Source organism: Solanum stenotomum, chromosome 11 (genome assembly GCF_019186545.1).
Source record: "Solanum stenotomum isolate F172 chromosome 11, ASM1918654v1, whole genome shotgun sequence".
Classification (NCBI taxonomy): Eukaryota; Viridiplantae; Streptophyta; class Magnoliopsida; order Solanales; family Solanaceae; genus Solanum; species Solanum stenotomum.
The window spans coordinates 3,903,481-3,912,162 of NC_064292.1; the positions used below are offsets into that span (position 1 = coordinate 3,903,481).

An 8,682-nucleotide genomic window follows, 5' to 3' on the forward strand; every position below is an offset into this window, starting at 1 on the left:
TAAGTCATTATGACGCATAATTAATTCGTAGTTTAAAGTGAATATATATATATATATTATTTAATGCATTGAAAAATATGATAATAGTTAGATATTTCTTAACTTAGATATTGTAATATAATGCGTTTGATCCAATTTTTGAAGGGAAAATTGTACATAATGACAAACTATTAATTCAAATTAAATGGTATAATCACACTTTGATTTAATTGTATCCTGTAGCAAACTGTTTGCCAGCGCCTCTCTCCCTCAAACTCTCGCTCGCCACTCTCCTCTCTCGCTCACTCCCTCTGTGCTCGCCTCTCTCGCTTTATACAACAGAAGTGTATAAATTGCGTTTCTGTTTGTATAAAGCGAGAGAAAATTGTATATACACATGCAAATACATATATATTCGTCCTATACACTTATAATTATACAATAAAAATATTCCCCTGCCCAGTTCTCTTTTGTCTTTCTCTCTTTCTCGTTTTATACAACAGAATTGTATAAATTGCGTTTCTGTTTGTATAAAGCGAGAGAAAATTGTATATACACATGCAAATACATATATATTCGTCCTATACACTTATAATTATACAATAAAAATATTCCCCTGCCCAGTTCTCTTTTGTCTTTCTCTCTTTCTCGTTTTATACAACAGAATTGTATAAATTGCGTTTCTGATTGTATAAAGCGCGAGAAAATTGTATATACACATGCAAATACATATATATTCGTCCTATACACTTATAATTATACAATAAAAATATTCCCCTGCCCAGTTTTATGCTTGTATAATGTATCATTTATGTTTGTATAAAGCGAAAGAGAGCGATTTTTTATATACAAATATTTTTGTCAACGATTTATACAAATGAGAGGCTAACAACAATTTATACAAATGGCCTGCCAGCGAAATTATACAATTCTGAAGAGGAGCCAACGAATTATACAATTGTTTCGTTTTGTATATATGTATAGCGAAATAGACAGCTTTCAATTGTATATGTATAGCGAATTATACATATATATGTTTGCTATGGAGCGCAATTATGCAAACTTCGCTATAACATACAAATATGATTTTTTTTGTTTGCTATATGTGAAAGTTGCTCATTTTTGAATTCAAGTGTTAAACTCTATATCTTTTTCTGCTTATGACATTGAATACAAAAAGTGAGATTTTCGTGTTTGGGGGATTCTTGGAGTAAAAGAGCAACTCCAAATCTACTTGAATTAATGACGAGGTATGTATTTATATTTCATATATTTGAAATTTAGATAGTTTGTTCACTTTATTAATTTATTTCTTTAATTTTTGTGCGTAATTTCAAACTTAGCACAAATAAAAAAGAGAATAAAGAGTAATACTGGATATGGAAAAACTGTCACATTTGTTAATTTATTAAAATTTATGAAGGTGAAGACTAAACAACTACAAGTCTACATGTGTATTTTTTTAATGTATAAGAAATAAAAATTTTAACAAAACATTCTTAATTTCCATTATATATTATAGCGATGGTAATTGTTGGGTGACTTTAATTTATTTTGGGCAATAGAAAGAGTATTGAATATTGACTTGACAAATTTACTAGGATGACTCCTAGCACAAAATACTATCTATTGTTATATTGAATTCATAGCTCTTTTTTTTTTTTTTTTTCTGTTTGCTTATAATTGAATATTATATTTAATGGGGCATGATCCTTGCACTCTAGCTTACTGGCAATATATATATATATATATATATATTGTAGTTTCTTTTTTCATTCAAATGCATGTGATATTCAAATGATACTAATTAAATATATGATGTGTGTGAATATGTCTTTATATAAATCGTTTGCATGGGTGTATTATAATGTTTTATGATCTTAGTATGTAGGTGTTAAAGTCACACATCAACTTTGGCTTGATTATTGTGCAGGCAAATAACTTTCGTATATAAGTCAAGTTTCGCTTGCTTTTTCGTTTTCTCTAAAAATAAAATACCATAACAAAGAATAATTCAATTTTTATATTACTTAAAGCTTCAAATATTATATACTTTTTCTTATTGTATAAGGTAGTATTTATATTTGAAGGAATGTCATTAGTGTTCTTAAGTAATACAATGATCGGAATAATCTACAAAATTTTTAACTTCTTTAGCATTATCCATGAGAAAATACCACTTGCAATTTTGGATAATTGATGAAAGTGTTATTGTAAGTTTTTTTTTTTTTTTGCATATCAATTACTTTTTAAGACTCAAATATATAGATATATCTAATAGGGTATGTATGATAGAAGCTTAAATTTTCAAATCTCATAAAAATAAATATTTGAGTTGAATACTTTTATTCAACAACGTTATCTACTTAGCACTCTCATTAAGCAAAAATATTAGTATTATAATGGTAATGATGAATTTAAAGAAAAGAAATGACATCGCAATTGATTAAGTCAAGTGATAAGTTAATCAAAATTTAGTCGATAATGTTTGATATTAAGTAGTTAATAATAATGTAGTAACAAACAAACGCAAAGTATATTGTACAAAGTACATTATATATATATATATATATATATATATATATATATATAATAATAGTAATAATAATAATAATTCTTTAACGTATACTAGTTTCTTCTTCTAGAAGAGTGAAGACGACCGACGACCAATGGCAAAGTTGTAAATATGCACATTTTCAAGGGTAATATATAATCGTCATACTTAGATTTTTTTACCAAACCACACGCTCTATCTTTCTTTTTCCCTCTAGAGCTTTCTCTCTCTTTCCACTCACTTCTATATTAAAATGTATTAAATAAATATAAAAGTAGAATAAGATGAGTCAAGCAAAGAAATAGGCACATTGCTTGAGTTGGGTAATTGCTGGTATTTACTATCAAGATGAGCTCGGAAGCCTATGAACCAACTAGATTAGGATAAATCTTTTGAAAATTATAAGAGATATGGCTGAGGTGTTTGACAAAAATTCAAAGAGAAAATACAGATTCCATCACCAGCAATCTTCATGTTTGGTAAGCTTTTAATCGTCTTTCACTATATTTATTTATTTCAATTTTATCATTTCCATTCCCTTTTGTATGAACTGAAATTCAGTCTCTGAAATATGTGTATCTATCTTCTTCCATTTCAATACTCTAAAATAATATTTCAATCCTTTTGGGTATATGTATGTGTTCGTTAATAAAAGTTAGTACTTCCTTTCATTTTTCCCCAAAACCGAAAAACATACCTTTTTGAAGGTTCAAATTTCAGTGGAGTTACAAAAACACTATAGGTAAGTTTGCTTAAGGTTGGTGGGTAGAATTATTTGCTTAAGGTTGGTGGGTAGAATTATCAGATACTTGTGTTGGTGCATTGTCGAAGGTAGTGCAAGGTGGGCTCGAACACTGGAAATTGGAGAACACTCTGGAGAGTTTTGTCATATCTTAACTAGTGGCGGAGCTAGGATTTTTAATAAGGTAGTTCAAAATCTAAAGAACTAAACACACAAACTAATCGAAGGGGTTCAATATCTACTATGTATACATAAAAAATATTTTTAACCATGTATAAATAGTAATATTTTTCGCCAAAGGGGGTTTGGATGAACCCCTAAAAGAAGGCTAGCTCCGCCCCTGCTTCTAACTTCGCAGGCATTTATATTTCTCATAAGTATAATATTATGTGAGGTATTGCTTGTGTTCTAAGCTACATTCCTATCCCTACCTATTAAACAATGAGAGAATGATCCGACCAATAAAGTGTCTAGCAACTGGATATGTAGGATAACGCTCTGGATCCTCCCTACTTGGAGAATGAATGGATCAGAAATGGGCTTAATTCTCTAATTACAGGCAGGGGTGAAAGCCATAAGAGATGATTACTTTATCGGTAAGAAAGAGGGGGAGAAAAGTGTTGTCATCTATCTTGATCAATTATTCTAGCTATTCAGCCCATTGTTCTGTTTACAAAGATCATCTTTGACAATTTTCCATTCCTTCCCTGTCGAGCCGCCTCTCTTCTCCATACAATTCTTCCGCCTTTCGAACAAGTGATTGCGCCCGGAGTGTATTTTCTTTTTTGTAACAACTTTATTGACCTATCGCACTAGGAGACTATGCGTGCAATCACTTGTTCGAACATATTCAGTTGCTATACATTTAAATGGTTTGTTCATTCTTCTCCTCTTCATTTTTTATTTGTAGTGAGATGTAATAAAGTATGTATATGTGGTTTTTCTATTGAAGGATATTTGACGTTCACCACTTGTTTGAAAAAATGTCTTAGCTGGAAAAATTATATTTTGTTTACATTGTTAAGTAAATTTTGAATTTTCTGTACTGTTTTTGAATTCCTTGAATGTTTAGAATCGTATAATAGACTTGGTGTTGTCACATTGCCTCACTGATGAATGGTAGCACTTCTCATGTTAACATGTATTGAGCTTCTTGCTACTCCTCATGTATTTCTTTTTATTTGTTCATGTTTTAGTTTCGCTTATGATTTTAAAGATCTCATTTTTCCCAACCTTTGCATAAATAACTAACTCCATTGTCTTAATGGCAAACTCTCTTTGTTTTACACCTCTAGCTTTTAACCGCAAGTGACAGAAAGGGATATCGACCAGTTTAGACTCAATGAACATAGAGGCTGATCAAGGTAAGGTATCTCAAATTTTCCTCCTCCTAACGGTCCTTATTGGAAAAAAAAACTAATCATGACTACTTACTGCTGAAATAGAACTTGCGAATTTTGTTCAAAATTTGTGTATACTCTCTCTGATTGCTGAACTTCTTTTGACAATCTCCTTAATTTTTCGCCATCTATGTATCTCCAGTGAGTGTTGCATGCATTCTTTTATACTAACTCATTTTTTTATCAGTTAAGCATGATAATTGAAACATTTAGCTTTAGCCGATAATAGTTTGTTGGTTTTAATTTGAAAATTGAATATTCCTAGAGAAGTAGGTACTGCCAGAATAATAGAGAAATTGATAGTTAGAAGCAGCTAGGTTCTATTGTTTATTTGTTATAACACATGAAATTGATTTTTTTTTTTTGAATGTTGGTTAATATATGAAGTGTCAGAGGACCTGTCGTTTGCAATAGCAAGAAGCCAATGACGTCTACAATGGGTTAGAGTCTGGCAATTTTGTGATGATATTTTTTCTTGTGAAAATCTTCTCTGATTTTTTATTTTATTTTATTTTGAAAAAATTCAACTTAATGAAATAGTTTAGGAATAGCTATATTGGCTGTATTTTTTGAGAAAATAACTATATTGCCTTTGTCTTATATTGTATTTGGTATCATGTCTTTATGAATCACTTTCAAGTTCAGGAACTTACATATTTGTCCAAGACTTATAAAAAGTGTTAACTTGCTTATTACCATGTCAAATCACAATCAACAACTAGGATCAACCTTAAAACAGACATATATTTTGGCTTGGGTTGTTGTAGTGTTTGTAAATTTTAAACAATTCAAAGTTTGTTTGTTTTTTATGAGGCTTAAGTTTCAAGTTTTTTTTTTCTTTTTCAGTACAAGGAATGACAACTCCATTGTGAGCATCATATAATTACGAGATTCCTTTATGATCAAGTGAATCGATAACTTACAATCAATCCGCATATGTGTCTAGCATTTCATAAATAGAAGAGTGAAGACGATCAACGACCAATGGCAAAGTTGTAAATATGCACATTTTCAAGGGTAATATATAATCGTCATACTTAGAGACAGTTGATTCAACCAAGAAGCGTAAGTGGAGACGAAAGATCTCTAGAGATTCTTATCTCATTATATTTCATTGGCTCAATCAGTAACCAACAGTGAAAACTTTATGTGCATAGCTTAAATATTGATGTAGTCCAGAAATTACAAACCATGCAACATGTATCCTTAATAGCTGTTGATTTTTTATTTCTTAATTTTTTTTTTGATAAAACTGAAACTTGTGTAAAGACCAAATAATTGTACTTTATGTAAGTGATATTCGATTATTATACTTATATGTGATCTTTGTAAACTTTGTGTTAAGCTTTTTTTGGAAAGTTTTGTCTCTCATGGGGCTAAGTTACCAATTTTACTTACTCGTGTTGGTCCATGCAATGTGATCCATTTCTATGTAATACTAGATATGGGACCCCGTGCCAGCACGGGGCCCAATATATGTTACTGTTTCTGTTTTAATTTATGTGGTACATATGAAATTTGAAGTTAATCAATTTTTTAGTATGTTTTTATATATTTTAAGTTGCTAATTATTTGTATTTAGAGTATGTTTTACGTAAATATATTAGAAATCACAATAATTAACAAGTTAATATAAAAAAAAACTTATAAAAAATTCATTGACTTTTGAAATTTCATTTGTATCACATAAATCAGGACCGAGTAATATATATGAAAATTACATAAAACGTACTATAACTCACAATAATTAGCAACTTAAAATATCTATATATCTATATTTCTCCCAATTTATGCGGTATAGATGAAATTTTGAAAGTTAACAAAAACTTTTTATATGTTTTGAAATATTTTAAGCTATTAATTATTATGATTTATAATACTTTTTACATAAAAAAATTATTTATATAAAGTATAAAAGAAAAAATTTAGAAAAAGGAAACATAAATGTCAGCAGGAGTCCAATCTATGTTAATTTCTATGTTTTAATTATTGTAATACCGATTGAATTTGGAGAGCCAACTAAAAATTTTTAAAGGATTTTTTTTATAAATTTTAAGTTGTTAATTATTATAATTTATAATATTTTTATTAATTTTAAACCAATATATGTTTTTCTCTGTCTCAATTACATGAGACATATGGAATTCGGAGAGTCAACTAAAATTTTAAAATATGTTAAGTTGTTAATTATTATACCTTATAGTACTATTACGTGATTTTCAAATAAAATATGTATTTTTTAATTTCAATTTATATGTCATTGATATAATTACATATATTAAGTAATGAAGAATTAATGTGTCAATTGTGTGACACCTATGAATTTTGGAGTGTAAATCAAATTAGTTATATGATTTAAAAAAAATAAAGCGGTTAATTATTACAATTTATAATACTTTTTATATATTTTTTAAATGATATATATATATATATATATATATATATATATCTTTATGATATTGATATTAGTATTATAATAAATTAAATTTTATTATTTTAAATTTATGATCTCAATTGTCAGCCTATGCCACATTATAAAATGTTCCAAAGTAGATATCAGATTTACAAAAATGTCGATGCCAGCTAAAGTAATAAAATAACATCTAAGGGCATGAACCTATATATGTATATATAAAGCTGAATATTGACAATTTGATGTGGCATCTCTCTATGACCAGTATTTGTATTCATCTTTTTTTTCCTTTTTTTGACATTTTATCTTTGTTTTGTATTTTTTATTTGTATTTAAAAAAAAAGTATTTATGTCATACCCGATTAATTATGCCCTTTATAACATCCATTACACTAATATAGATTTAAGTAAATGAAAATGGAAGATGAAAAGATAAAAACTATTCATTTTTTATAACTGTTTATAATTATTTAGCCTATAAAATAAAAACAAAATAGTTGAGCATTTGTAACAAATAAGAACAAATTTCTTCACTTTGGCTCTTCTTCTTCTGACGATAATGATCAATATATGGTATCAACTTTTGTCGCTAAGATGTCCATCAAATTTCTAGGTCATGTGACTTTTTTAACAAAAGAGAAAGAGAGAATATCTCATTATTCTTGTGAAGACATTGATGTAAAGAAAGAGATTATGTAACAAAAAATTCTTTTCAAAATAAAAGACTTTTTGAAAAAATGTTTATTCCTCCTACAAGGAGAGAAAATTCATTGTGGTTGAGAAATTTATAAGAAGCCTGATTAGTGTTTCAAAGGGTAAGAAAAATTATTTGGAGAAAAAATCATTCTATTTATGGAATTCGTATCAAATTAGGAGGAGAACAAGCAAAAATTTATTTTGTGATTTGAAAAGAGAGAAAATTAGATATTATTTCTTTCAACCTCATTATTCTTCTAATTTCTTTCTTCTTTTATTTTGTCTTGATTTTTTGTATCTTTAATTAAAGTTTTTTTTTCTTATTTATCTTTAATTAAAGTTTATATATATTTTCTTAAAAAAGAATTTAAAAAGATGATCATATTTAGTTCCTTTCCTCATCAATGCTATTAATCTCATAATTAGTGTTATTTATATTATTTTCTTAATTACTTTTTTTTCTTTCATTTAATTATTTATTTGAAGAAATTAGTTATTATAACTTTATAAGAATTACACATGTATTTTTACATAATTGATTTGTTATTTTTAAAATTTTTGGATCATTCTTCATCTTAAAGTTTCTATCTATATGTAATAATAAAGCTAAAATAGAAAATGTGGGGTGACACCTTCTTAGCAATAGATACTTATTTATTCTTATCAATGTTTCTGACATTTTTTGTTATTTTTTCCTTAAAATAATTGTTGCCTCGATTTTTAGTTTTAGTTTTATTTTTTTAGCATTTTCTAATTTTAAAAGACTGAAAAATTTATATTGAAAATTTACAAAATATAAAAAATGATTTATTTAACTCCTATCATCATCAATATTATTATTAATTTGTTTTACTTCTTTTCTTAATCTTCATTTCATCATTAATGTAATTTATATCAT

The 8,682-nt window shown here is 27.5% G+C and overlaps 1 long non-coding RNA gene across 1 annotated transcript; it reads left to right on the forward strand.

Annotated features, from left to right (window-relative positions):
• The first annotated feature begins 2,845 nt into the window (after positions 1-2,845).
• LOC125845268 (uncharacterized) lies at positions 2,846-5,629 on the forward strand. Its single transcript, XR_007444252.1, has 3 exons — positions 2,846-3,012; positions 4,571-4,639; positions 5,522-5,629. It is a non-coding gene; the product is annotated as an uncharacterized LOC125845268 (long non-coding RNA).
• Positions 5,630-8,682: the final 3,053 nt, after the last annotated feature.